The sequence below is a fragment of the Penaeus monodon genome, chromosome 13, assembly GCF_015228065.2.
Source record: "Penaeus monodon isolate SGIC_2016 chromosome 13, NSTDA_Pmon_1, whole genome shotgun sequence".
NCBI classification, from domain to species: Eukaryota; Metazoa; Arthropoda; class Malacostraca; order Decapoda; family Penaeidae; genus Penaeus; species Penaeus monodon.
Window position 1 is genome coordinate 11,793,963 of NC_051398.1, and position 15,000 is coordinate 11,808,962.

Here is a 15,000-nt window from a genome sequence, read left to right on the forward strand (position 1 = left end):
CCCCATCACCCGCCCCCCAGCCCTGGCCTTCCCCTCGCCTCTCCCCTTATTAGCGTCGGCCCTCCCGTGGCACCGAGATCCTTTCCTCCCGATCAATCCAGTATCCACTTTTATCGCCGAGCTGGGCCCATCGGAGGCGCGGTGGGGGGGGGGGGGGGGGGTGAGGGAGCCAGCGGTTTACCTGCTGTGTCCTCCGCCCGCGCCTCTTTCCCTGGGTGACTTCGCGGGGGAGGAGCGAGTATTAGGGGGTTCGGGGAAGGGGGGGGGTTATTAGGGGGGTTGGGTAAGAGTATTAGGGAGTTGGGTAGGGGTAGGACGGGACTGGGTTAGGGTATGAGGTAGCTGGATGCGGGTACTGTGGGTTGGGTGTGGGTATTCGGGGGTTGCCGGTCGGTACTAGCGTGTTGGATGTGGGTATCAGGGGGTTGAGTTGCGGGTATGCGTGAGGCTTATGGCGGGTGTGGATTATGGGTGAGATACAAGGTCGCAAGGCGGAATTACCAGGGGAGTTGGGTGATATAAGGGATAGGGTAAAATGCTAGGATGCTGTGCGGGTACTAGTACAAGGGCATGGATACCAGGAGTAAGGTGGAATAAGGTGGGGTACCAAGGAACAGGATGACGCATCACGGGGGAGTACCAAGGGTAGGGTCGGGGAGTGGGGAAGGGTATTGAAAGGGGGTGTTAGTGTGGGTATCGGGAGGTGACGGGCAGTGTGTTGAGAGGACAGAGGGCAGCGACTCACTAACCTGTTTTTGCATTGCCGGCAACTCCTTCCATAAACGAATATCGCATCTTTCACTTTTTTTTTCTCGCCTTTACAAAATATGCTTCACATTTTTACCACAGACATCGTCATCGAGTCCTAACTACCTCCCTTACCAATATCATAACTTTATCATTATTACCATTACCTTTATCATCAAAAGTATCACTAGGCATAATTACCGAAGCTAAAATGTTTTTTTTTTTTTTCATCATCATCACTATCTTCGCCTCCTCCCTTTCTTAAATTAGGAAATTCCTGAATCCGGCCGACTTATTCCCTCCCCTCCCCCCACCCCCTCCCCATCCCCAGGGGAACGTGGAGCTTCGGGTATTTAATTTTTTTCCATTCCTTCTTTCTTCTCTCTCTCTTTTCTGAATTTCTAGTCTTCTTCTGCTTCCTCTCCCTTCTTTTGCTTTCCTTCCCTTTGTTCTCCTTATCCCTTTTTCTCTCTTTTCATGATACCTTTTCCTCCTCCACTTATTCACAGCATTTCTTATTTTCATTCCTTCTCTTCCATTATCTTTACAACTCCATTACCATTTCATTATCTAAATCATTACCAATATAATTTATCATTCTGCCACTTTATCTTCAAAATCATTTAATATCACTGTTATTTTTGTCGTTGGCATTACTATTACTATCGCTATCCTCATTAATATTATGATTGTTATCATTATCATTATTATTGCTATTATCATCAGTATTTTTATTATAATCATTACCATCTTTATCATTATTCTTGTTATCATAATCACTGTTCATAAAATAAAGATTATTGTTATCGCTACCATTAATATCATCATTATTTCTGTTACAGTTATGGTTAACATCCTTGCTATTACGATAGCAACTACTAATAATACAAATCATCATTATTGTTATTCTTACTAGTATAGTCGAAGTGCTAAAAATATGAATATTATGAGAATAACATCAGCAATTTACCAATATTATTAATACTATAGATTATAATGCTCGAATCATAATCATTATCATCACCTCTCCTAATACATGTTTTCTTACTGTTTATCAATAACATTCGTTAACATCATTAAATCCACTATCATTATCGTCATTATTACTGCCATTATCATTATTATCCCTTCCATCGTTATGACAACCATTATCATTACATTCGGGTTTTATGTCGTTACCATTGCCATCAGCCTATCACTGAATTCACCCATCACCATCGTCCTATCTATCATCACTGCCACTATCTTCCCTATCTTCTCTCCCTCATTCTCTCTTCCTCTCTCTCACTCTTGTCCTCTCTCCCTCTTCCACTCACCCTCACCCCCTCTCCCCTATACACTCTCCCTCAATCCTTTCTCTTACATAGTCTCCCCTCATCCTCCCTCCCTCTTCCTGCACTCACCCTCATCCTTCCTCCCTCCTACTGCACTCACCCTCATAATCCTCTCTCATCCTGCACTCACCCTCATCCTCCCTCCCTCATCCTGCACTCACCCTCATAATCCTCCCTCACCCTGCACTCACCCGCACGGCACCGCAGTGTGGGGGTTCCTAAGATAAGCCCAGGGCAATGGCATCACTGGCACTGCCTCGGGAGCGTCCACTGCCAGTTGCTCCTCCCTTGCGGCGGGGGGGGGGGGATCAAAACAACGTGTTTGCAGTTACTAGTATACTGACCGAAATAACTGCTAGGACTGATATAAAATGCTTGATACTTGCACAACAGGATAATGCGGCGAATTTCTCTCTGTTCTTTTGTTTCTTTCTTTCTTTCTCGCTCTCGTTTACACACACACACCCACACACACACACACACACACCACACACACACACCACACAACACACACAACACCACCAACACACCACACATAATATATATATTATATATATAATATATCTATCATATATGATATATAATATATATAAATATATACATATATACAGCAATTACAACTAAATACAACACAACACACACAAAAACACACACACCACACACAGACACAGAACACACACACACACACACACACACCACACACACACACATGTATGTATGTGTATGTATATGTGTATACATACATACATACATACATACATACAACACACACACACACACACACACACACAACATATATATATATATATTACATATATAGATATATAGATATATATATATATATAATATTATAGATAGATAGATAGATAGATAGATACATAGATAGATGTGTTTGTTGTGGTGTGGTGTGTTCGTGTTTGTGTGTGTGTGTGTGTGTGTGTGTGTGTGTGTGTGTGGTGTGTGTGGGTGTGTAGTGTGTGTGTGTGCTGTGTGTGTGTGCGCGCGCGTGTGCGTGTGCGTGTGTGTGCGCGCGCGTGCGTAGATGCGCGCCTGTAAAACATTTAACAGAGAAACATGGCTGTTGCAAGAAATCTTCAAAGGATGTGTCACCGTGTGAGAGCATACACTAAAGACAATCTATCTTGCCATTCTTCACATAATTTTCTGGGTGGGAAGAAAGAGAGAAAGGCCAGCAGACGAGAGAAGGAAGGAAGGAAGGAAGGAAGGAAGGAAGGAAGGAAGGAAGGAAGGAAGATAAGAAAGAAGGAAGGGAGGAAGGGAGGAAAGGAGAGAAGAAGGGAAGGGAGGGGAGGGAAGAATAAGGGATGGGAAAGGAAAGGAGAGGAGAGGAGAGGAGGGGAGAGGAGGGGAGAGGAGAGGAGAGGAGGGGAGAGGAGAGGAGGGGAGAAAGAAGAGGAGTATGAGGAGAGGAAAAGAGGGAAGGGGGGAGGGAAAGGAAGAGAAGAGAAGAGAAGGGAATGGGAAGGACGGATATTAATACTATATATATAATATATATATATATATATATATATATATATATATATATATATATATACATATACATATATATATATAACAGACAGACATATAGATAGATGGATAGATAATAAGGTAGATAGATAAATTTATATAGATAGTGTTGGTTGTTGTTTTGGTGGTTTTTTTTTTTGATAGAAAGATAGTACAGACATGTCCCCCCCCCTCAAAGAGAGAGAGGCCCTCCCTCTCCCGCCAAAGCCCTTTGGCAAAGTCACCAGCTCATGACACGCAAAAGGCTAAATTCTTGAATGAAAATCAGCTTATCTCTTTAATTCTTCATTCGTTATGACAGCCACGGACAGCAAAGACTTTTCGCTTTATTCTTAAGGAGTAAAACATTACGTGACGGAGCCGCGAACAAGTTCCTCGCGCCTTGAATATGCAGCGAGGATAATGCAGCGGCACAAGCACTCGGCAAGGGTTGACATAATGTTTAGCTCCTTGCGTGCACTTAAATATATATGCATCACGTGTAAACATAAACAAATTATATAGACATAAGTGCATACATACATTCGTACGTATTAATACATAAGTGGCGTATCCTGATGTCCATGGATGGATATTGATACATACATACACATACATACTTACCTACATATCATTTTTAAATACATTTAAGCATACAAATGTAAATTTGCACACACACATTCATGTATTAATCTATTTATCTACCTATAATCATCTATATACATCTATCTATCTACATCTATACCTACATCTATATCTATACCTATATCTCTATCTACATCAAAAATTTACTTTTATATATACCTATATCTATCTATCTGTCTATCTGTCTGCCTATTTGACTATTTAGATGATCGAAACAATATTTGTTGATAAATACCACAGCATGTGCACACTTTTACAGAGACGCTTTGTTGGAGAAGGAATTTCCTATGACCTTCACGAGAGAGAACGAGATTTTGTACACACACAACCACACACAGACGCACACAAGACACAATGCAAGTACAAACATAAGCACACACATACACACACAATCGTTGTATGGATAGATTGATTTGATAGATAGATAGACGAACAGATAGATACCTCGAGAAACAGTCAGATAAAAACAAAAGAGAGAGAGAGGGGGAGAAGGTGGGAGAGGGGGAGAGCACAGCAAGAAAGAAACGAACAGAGATCGACAGGCAGGGAGAATACACACAAAGAGAAAAAGACTGACTGATTGACTGACAGACAGAGAGAGAAAAAAACTAGTAACCTCTCACACTTTAATTATCTCAGAAGACTACCACCCTCCCTGCCCCCACCTCCCCTGTAGGCCTCTCCCCTCTCACACGTTTCCCAGAAGGAAAAAAAAATCTAAATCAGAGATGAAACCAACCTCACTACCCGAGCACCGACGGAAACACCAGCCTGATACGAGAGGGAAAGACTGGACGGACATCAACGTACCTTTAAATTATCTCTTTTTCTCCATATTGAGGCTGGGGATTCTCTCGTGTCGTAAGATGAGACACAGATTAAGTATCATCCATGACATGTGTGTAAATATTTTGAATGGGCTCCAACTTTCACTTCTTTCTCTATCTTTATCTCTACGAGAGATACAAATCGATAGATTGGTTGCTATATAGATAGATAGTTTGACAGATAGAGATAGATAGACAGAAAGACAGACAAGCAGAATGAGCGTGAATGAGTAAGTGAGAGATAGAGAGATAAAGAGATAGATAGAAAGAGAGAAAGAGAGAGAGAGAGAGTAGAGACCGGAGAGAGAGAGAGAGGAGAGAGAGAGAGAGAGAGGAGAGAGAGAGAGTAGACGAGAGAGGAGAGAGAGGAGAGAGAGAGAGAGAGAGGAGGAGAGGAGAGAGAGGACAGAGAGAGAGAGAGAGAGAGAGACGAGCGAGACTAGAGGGATAGAAAGAGATAGAAGAGAAGAGAGAGAGAGAGACGGGAGAGAGAGAGAGAGAGGAGAGAGGGAGGAGAGAGAGGAAAGAGAGAGAGAGAGAGAGAGAGAGAGAGAGAGAGAGAGAGAGAGAAGAGAGAAAGAGAGAAAGAGATGAGAGAGGACGAGAAGAGAGGAGCGAGAGAGAGAAGGGAGAGACGAGAGAGGAGAGAGAGGAGTAGAGGAAGAGAGAAGAGAGAGGAGAAAGAAGAGAGAGAAAGAGAGAAAGAGAGAAGAAATAAGATGAGAGAGAGGAAAGAGAAAAGAGAAAGAAAGAAGAATATGAGAATACGTTTCGGGCGTGAGAAATGGGAGAAAGAGAGAAAGAGAGAGAGAGGAAATTGAAGGAGAGAGAGAGGAGAAAGACATCGAGCGAAGAGAGAGAGAGAGAGAGATGGATGAGATAGAGAGAGAGGAGAGAACGAGAGAGGACGAGAAGAGAGAGAGAGAGAGAGAGAGAGAGAGAGAGAGAGAGAGAGAGAGGCATCGAAAGACAGACAGAAAAATGAGCGTGAATGAGTGGGTGGGTGAGTAAGTGAGAATTAGATAAATAGATAGATAGATGGATAGAGAGAGAGACATCGAAAGAAAGACAGACAGAGAATGGGCGTGAATGAGTAGGTGGTTGAGTAAGTGAGAGATAGATAGATAGATAGATAGATAGATAGATAGATATAGAGAAAGAGAGAGAGAGAGAGAGAGAGAGAGAGAGAATGAGAGAGTGAGAGAGACGAGAGAGAGAGAGAGAGAGAGAGAGAGATCGAAAGACAGAGAGAATGGAGAGAGATCAAAAGACAGACAGACATCGAGAGAGAGAGAGAGAAAAAAAAAGCATCGAGAAAGATCGAAAGACACCGAGAAGAGACATCGAAAGCGACAAGCAGTACCCCCCCCCTCCTCCCACAAAAAAAAAAAAAAAAAAAAAAAAAAAAAAAAAAAAAACATCCCGGCCAAGCAGAAGCCTCGGCCGCCCAGCCCAGAAGAAACTCGGCTTGGCCAAGTTACCAAATCACGCGGCACAGAGCGCGGAGGGAAGAGGTCGAAACTAATCAGGAAACTATAGACTCGCCTCCTGATCTAATAAAAACCAGACTAATCGAGTGTTACCTGACTTTTCTTTCTCTTTTCGTCTTTTCTTTATCTTTTCCATCTTCTTCTTTCTGTTATTATCATTATTATTGATGCTGTTACTGTTTCTGTCGTTATAATTATTATTATTATTAAAATAACTAATACTATATTTTCTAATTAGTAGCTGTAGCAGTTGTAGTAGTAGTATTGTTATTAATAGTATTTTTTATTATCATCATCATTACCACCATAATAATAATAATAATAATAATAATAATAATAATAATAATAATAACAATAATAATACAATCATCATATTAGTACTCTTAGTATTATTATAATTACTATTATAATTACCATAATTATCCTCTTTGTTATCACTATAATTTCAATAATCTCTATCATCAGCGCCATTATTCGTCTCCGTCTTCTCCTTCTTCACATTATCATCAAGATCTTTATTATCAATATTAGCATTATCGTGTTCGTTATCAATATCATAAAACAATCTGGTCTTTTTACCATTGTTACGTACCTTCCTCTGTCACTCCCTTCTTCAGTATCTCGACGGTTGCAAGCAGTGCACTACTGAATTCTGTTTCAACCAAAGTACTCACGCGAATCGATACAACACACCCGCTAGTTCGTGGCGGACAGCATGCGATCTCAGTTCTTAATTGCTGCAGGTCGTTTACCTCCTGAATAAATGAACAACGATTACGAATACCAAGGAGTCAAGGTTCTCCCCGTCGTCGCGGCGATGATACGCTTCACACACGTTGGTGAGGACTGATGACTGATTGGTTATGGTAATCATTTGATAACTGACGGATTGAGTGTAAAGCAATCCATGGCTGGAGGATTTTACGGCCTGGTGCTTGGATCTAACCCCTGACCCCTCGCTTAACCTCGTGTTTGACGCTTTCAAGTGAGATTTCTAAGTAAAGTTAACAAAAAAAATCACACAATATTCTAGCATTGTCATCATTACTAATACGCCAATAACTAATACAAACAATAGAAGTAGTAGTAGTAGTAGTAGTAGTAGTAGTAGTAGTAGTAGTAATAACAGTTACAACGTCAACGACAACAACAACAACAACAATAATAGTAGTAGTAGTAGTAGTAGTAGTAGTAGTAGTAGTAGTAGTAGTAGTAGTAGTAGTAGTAGTAGCAGTAGTAGTAGTAGTAATAGCAGCAACGGCAGCGGAAGCAATAGCAACAACAGTAGTAGTAGCACTAACATCATAATCACCATCACTACTGACAAGGCCACCATCATCATCATCATCATCATTAGCCCAACTGCCACTAGAGTTCCTCCGGCGGCCACGATTCTTCGCGACGAGTAACAAGATCGATTGCCGCTTCGCACTGCAATCAAGGGCGTCCCTTGGCGAGTCGCGGAAATTATGCCTTGGAGTTTCACACAGTGCCTCCTAAAAAGAACGTCCATTTATCATCCTATCGCGTAATGCTACCACGTGGGACGCCCGCGCTATGGTTTTATATCGCGGTTTGATTGTCTCTGATTGTCTCGCTTGATAGAGCCCTCAGCTCAGGCTTTCTTGTACGATTTTCATCTTTTGTTTTTGATGTTATTGGTGGTGGTGGTGGTGGTGGTGGTGGGGGGGGGGGTTAATGAGGATGGTGATTATGATGATGGTGATGATGGTGATGATGATGACGATGATGATGATGATGATGATGATGATGATGATGATGATGATGATGATGATGATGATGATGATGATGATGATGATGATGATGATGATGATGATGATGATGACGATGACGATGACGATGATAATGATGATGGTGACGGTAGTGACGACGACGAGGAATGAACATAAATGAAAAATCTACTTGCTGATGTACATAAATCTATAACTACTTCTCATATTTTCTTTCACGAACGACCGTGTTATTTAGCATTCCATTATCAATAAGCTTCTAAAAAAACACCGCAAATCACAACATCCCTAATTCCCTTCTTCGCACTTACCTTCACCTCCCTCGTTAGTTTTGTCTTTTAATATTTCTCTCCCTCGCTCATTCTTTGTCTGATCTTCCTGTTCCTTCACTCTCTCCCTCCCACGTTCTCTCACCTCCCTCTCTTCCTCACCCACTCACTCTTTCCTCCTACCTTGCCTTCCTCCCCCCCCTCCCCCGCGCGTTCTCTCTCTCTCCTCTCTCTCTCTCTCTCTCTCTCTCTCTCTCTCTCTCTCTCTTCTCTCTCTCTCTCTGCTCTATCTATTCTGTCATTCCCTCTCTCTCTCTCTCTGTCCCTCCCTCTCTCTCTCGTCCTCCCTCTCTCTCTCTGTCCCTCCCTCTCATCTCTCTGTCCCTCAATCTCTCTCTTGTTCCCTACCTCTCTCTCTCTGTAACTCCCTCTCTCTTTGTCCCTCATCTCTCTCTGTCCCTCCCTCTCTCTCTCGGTTCCCACTCTCTCTCTCTCTGTCCCATCCCTCTCTCCTCTGTCCATCACATCTCTTCGCTGTCCTTCCTCTCTCTCTCTCTTTCTCTCTCTCTTTTCTCTCTCTCTCCCCACTCTCTTCTCTCTCTCTTCCCTCTCTCTCTCTCTCTCTCCTCTCTCTCCCCCCTTCTCTCTCTCCCTCTCTGTCTCCCTCTCCCTCCTCTCTTCCTCTTTTCCGCTTTCTCTCTAACATCTCTCCCTACCCACTATGCCAGCGCCCTTCACTCCATCCCCCACCTCTGCTTTCATCTTCTCTCCCCACCTCCCCCATCTGCTTCACCACCGCCCACCTTTATTTCATCTCCCCCTCCCTCCATGCCTGTGATTCTCAACCTTGGGTACGCGTGTGGGGAATCAACAGGGCACGGGACAGATCTTAAAATACATTACTGGGTTATTGATGTATTTAAAAATTAATAATAAAAAAAAAAGGTTAGGGATAAAGGTTAATGCTAGTAAAGTCATACTATATCAACATCAACAGATGTAGGCCTATGCTACATCTTGTAAGTACCAGTGTTTTTAGGCCACATGAGAGTCACGTCATCACAGCAAATTTCGTGCACGGGCCACAGGAAGTGAGTTCACGAGCCAATGCCAACATTCATGCAACATTAACGCGTACCAAAGCTGTTTTAGGGGCAAGGGTAGAATCCATACAGCCCTCTCTCCGATGACGAAACTATGATCATGAATGCCATTATACGGAAAACGACAGCTGCTTATTTGCATTTCTAATACGATAGGGAAATCATGGCCTAGTGTGGAAAGAGAAAAACTTTGAGAGGGATTGGGAGAGAGAGCGAGAGAAGAAAAGAGGAGAGAGAGAGAGAGGAGAGAGAGAGAGAGAGAGAGAGAGAGAGAGAGAGAGAGAGATGAACAGATGAATAGATAAACAGATATGTAGACAGACAAATAGAAAGAGGGAAGGTTAAAACAGTCTCTTGGAAGTGAGGCAAGTACAATGCACGCATAAATCAATTCGAGGGGATGGTATTTACAATCCAGTTTCTGCCTCAGCTAAAATTCACGAAGCTTGAACCCCCTGCAGAGCCCTATCCCATAACACGGGACACAGGATATGCTGACAAACGAAAACAATCTCAGCAGCGTCAGCGTTATTCTAAACAAGCGAAGAAGTTGTTTGTTTGACTTTCTGTCCTTTGTATTTGTTTATTTCACAGACTGTTTGCTTACATAATGTTTTTTGTCGAGGCGAAGATACGCTGCACAAGTTGGTGATGACTGATGGCAGATTGGTGATGATAATCATTTGATAACTGACCGACTAAAGATAATCATTTTGTCATTCAAACATATATCATACGGCCAATTATCGCCAGCCTCTCACGTGATTCTCCGCCACGTACAGTGTACAGTACAATATACAGTGTAAATACAGTCACTCCATCATATCACCCATGCGTATGAGTGAACTGGGAAGTGAAATTCAAACATTCCTGGATATTATTTTTTTTATACTGAAGATCTCTTCCATTATGTTAGCGACAACTGAAATAATAGTTAACAATGTAGCCTTTCTAATCGATACAGAGTTATAAATCATGTCTGATTCTCCGGGTTTTTGCGTCGGCACCCGTGCGACAGATAACGCCTTCGAGAGATTGATAACTGCCTTTTAACATGAACTCTCGTCTACAACCTATATCCATTTTCTTCTTTTCAGGCTGTTCGATAAGCGTTATGTTCATGACACATACTCCACGCTCATATTACGAAGATCTTTGATTAATTAAATCTGGTGCGAGGAAATCTGTCACGACAAAAAACAAGTGTCACTTGCCACTGTAATTTAAGCTTTAATAAAATCTTTCGTAAAAAAAATTTCACATATTCAGACTTCTGACAATCGCTAAACTAGATCCGACGCAGGTAGAAGCTCATACCCTGGAAATGGCGATATCCAGAGCCACGCCCACACTGCAGTACGTTATAGCCCAGTGATGTCCAAACTGGGGTCCGCTTATCCTGGGAGCACGCAGTTATGTTCACAGGTAAACGTGAGATGATGAAAATACAAACTCACACACACACACATACACACACACACACACACACGCACGCGCACGCGCACGCACGCGCACACACACACACACACAACACACACACACACACACACACACACACACACACACACACACACACACACACACACACACAGAAGGTAAGAAGAGGTAGTACAGGTGAAGAAGTTCGCAAAACCAGATTAATTTTCGAAAAAAATCAAAACCTGAAATCCCCGAATCCCCGCCTCCAACCTCCCTGACGACACACGCCGCGCCACTCGTCCCGCGGCCCGGAGGATCTTCGTGATGGAGTGCCAGCGCTTTGGCACTCTCTTCCACCTCCGACGAGGTCCAGAGGTGTAATCGATGTCTTATCCAGCGTCGAGTGCACGTCAACAAGCGGTGTCCCAGGCTGTAGTCATCACCACAGTAACGGCGCGGCGTACCGGGTCTGTCTGCAATACGGAATACAGAAGCAGCCACCTGATTCCTCTGCGCCTCCACCCTCCCGCGCCAGCTGTGCCACCCACACCCGCTCGAAATAGCTGACGGCGCCTTCCCCTAGGATACGGGATTTGCTTCTACGACTCGAGATAGGATACAGCGTCAGGAGGGCGGAGGAATCGGTCAAAAGTACGGGCGTGTATCGAAGCCGGAATCTGAGATGAAGGTCACTGACTGCTCATGTAGTGGAAAGATGTGCAGATTTTTCAGACCAAAGACGTGTGTTCTTGTCTCCCCCATATACACTGAAAACTGTATTGCGGGAGGATTGTAGCATAAATGTCTTGTTAGTTTCCTAAGGAGACTAATATTTCAAACAAAATGTAAAATTAATAATACTTATGCAATAATCTTATACTTTTAAAATATAATAATTATGCTTTGAGTTTTAATATAATATATATTGCTATTTCTTTTTACTTATAAGACTCTTATTTCTTGAAAAAAAAATAAACTCTTTAAATATATAAGCATCTTAATCCCACAAGATATAATAACCTTAGCAGTTCACGCGGCAGATAATTTCAAATAATCAGTCAATAAACAATTGCCTCCTATGTCAGTTCCATCCTACAAATTTATATCTCACGATACTGCTGTCCTGAGGCGATTATCTATAGAACTTATGAAAATATGTTCCATAATAAAATCTTTAATATTGCATATTTATATTCCTTGCTATATAATCTAATGGCAAAGTCACTTTTGAAACAATGAAGAGTGACCAATCTCTACGAATGTGGAAATGCCGAATAACGCTAATAAATATAATAAAATGATGAAAAAAAGATAGGGGAAGAAAGGGAGGAGAAAGGGGGGCAGGAAAACGAGGCAAGGCAGGACACGCAATGAGTAAGCGAAAACGGGAAAGAGGGAATGACAAGAATGCCTCTTATCTGCCTAGGTGCCAAGGTCAAATGGCTAACCAGCTACATCACATCTCACTAAAGGCTAACCACCTACATCAGATCCCACTAGAGGCTAACCAGCTACATCACATCCCTCCGCTCCGTCTACAGCCACCTGACTGCCCTGCGTCTTTCGCTGAGCGCCAGACGCAACGGCCGGATGTCTGGCTTGATTGGAGATGCAAATCGGGATCAAATGTCGAGTCGTCTTAACAAGGCTTTTGGAACGGCGCTTTTGTTAATACTGGGTAGAACATATCTTTTATTTTTGCAAAAATGCTGTTGAAAAAAAAAAACACGAAAAATAACTTTTGACGAATAATCAACACCTGAATGCCTACTTCGGAACGAAAATCTCAATGGAACTCTAAGAGGCCTACGTTAGAGATGGAACCCAAGCTATGATGATTAATACGCCGGCCGTCTGCTACTACCAGAAGTCACTCATGAATTCGGAAACAGCTATACATACTGGCGCGGGGATAGCCATATATACTGGCATCTAACGTCCAGAAGTAAGATTCGATAGCAAAACCTGATTTCAGTAACATTCAAAAGACAACATAAGCAACACTTCACTAAGATATCGAAAGCTCAAATGATGTATGCGATATTTGTGTTTCACCGTTTCCCCCATTCGTTTACATACCTAACATAAATATTACTTCACATATACGCATACCTAACATATTTACTAACACACAGCGTTACTTAACACACATACTACTACACATACACATACCCAATACGCACGGTAACACGCATACCCACATACCTAACACTTAAAGTAACACATATGCATACCTAACACTTATACTAACGCATACTCATATCTAACACATACATACATATACCTAACACACATACTAACACACACCCATACCACACATATACAAACACATACACATATCTAGCACACATACTAACACATACACGCACACACATCCTGAACACACAGTGTACATTACATAAATACTAACATGCGCACCTTCCCAATGCAAATACTGACACACAGACATAGCTAACACACATCCGTACCTAACACATACATACACATATTAACACGTGTGTGTGTGTGTGTGTGTGTGTGTGTGTGTGTGTGTGTGTGTGTGTGTGTGTGTGTGTGTGTGTGTGTGTGTGTGTGTGTGTATACCCAACACATACTAACAAATACACATAACCGAGACATAAACAACACACACACACACACACACACACACACACACACACACACACACACACACACACACACACACACACACTCATAAATATACCCAACACATATATTGCACACAGACATATCCATAACACACATACTAATGCACGCAAATACTGAATACACATATTAACATACCCGAGGCACACGCGTCAACTTATTGCCTACAGAACGTAACCGAGTGTTAAGTTAGGGCGCGCATCTCCTAACGTTCCGAGGGATTTTAATTTTTAAAGCATAGACGCTAATCTCAGGAAATCTGTGATATAGGCCTATCTATGCTTGTATCTAATTTGGGCATCGACCTTGAAGATGTACGCAAGCTTATATGCGTACGAGAGAAGTGGTTGCTATTTCTGCATGCATGAATGTTCATAAACAAAAATGGATGGCTGGATAAGTGAATCTGTACAATAAATAAAATCATGCAAATCATGATGAATACGTAATTAGACATAAATTACTAAGAGGGTAACTAAATAGAAAGGCAGGCAATACATACAAGCAAACAAAACATGCAAACAATCATACAAACAATCACACAAACACACACACACACACACAAATCACACACACACACACACACACACACACACACACACACACACACACACACACACACACACACACACAACTTCATAAATATTCAGCCATCTAAACACATCACAAACATTGTTATCAATTGTCTCTGCCTGCCATCCTGTCAAGGCTTGTTATTCAATAAACGGACACACATTAGTAAACATAAAAGTTGTGTATAAACGCGGTACGTGTTGTATATGTCATGTTGTCTATGAAATATATTGGCACAAGATATTAAACCGAAAGGCAACTCGTTGATATCCTGAAATGTCAACTGTACATAATTAAGCCTTGTGACTTTGACTACTCTGGGATATACGACATAAAGCAATCTTGTCATCGCTTTACTGCCATTGTCCTTTTTTTTCTTAACCAGTTAAAGGCCTTCGGGGATGTATCTATTCGTATCTATTAAAACGTACATGAACTGTCTTTAAAGTGAACACAAGCTGGCGTCCTTGGATGTTCACGCCAAGGAATCAAATACAACGTAATTTGGCTGATCCTCCAGATAATTAACTTTCGTCTCTATCTTATCTCACGCTCTAACACGAATGTCTTCCTAGAAATAAGTGGCACCATGGTTCAACAAAATGTTTCGTAACTTGTTGCTTACCTTACATCAACAATTCATTGAAGGACATTCACAGAGCGAGCGCGGGCGGGCTTACAGTT

At 42.1% G+C, this 15,000-nt stretch overlaps 1 protein-coding gene across 1 annotated transcript in view; it reads right to left on the minus strand.

The window, feature by feature from the left end:
* LOC119579874 (glycine-rich domain-containing protein 1-like) overlaps positions 1 to 15,000 on the minus strand; it is a gene marked incomplete at its 3' end in the record, with an annotated part of 29,501 nt that overhangs the window by 14,326 nt on the left and 175 nt on the right. The window contains 1 exon segment of the mRNA XM_037927727.1: positions 14,942 to 15,000. This exon segment is cut by the window's right edge and continues 175 nt beyond it.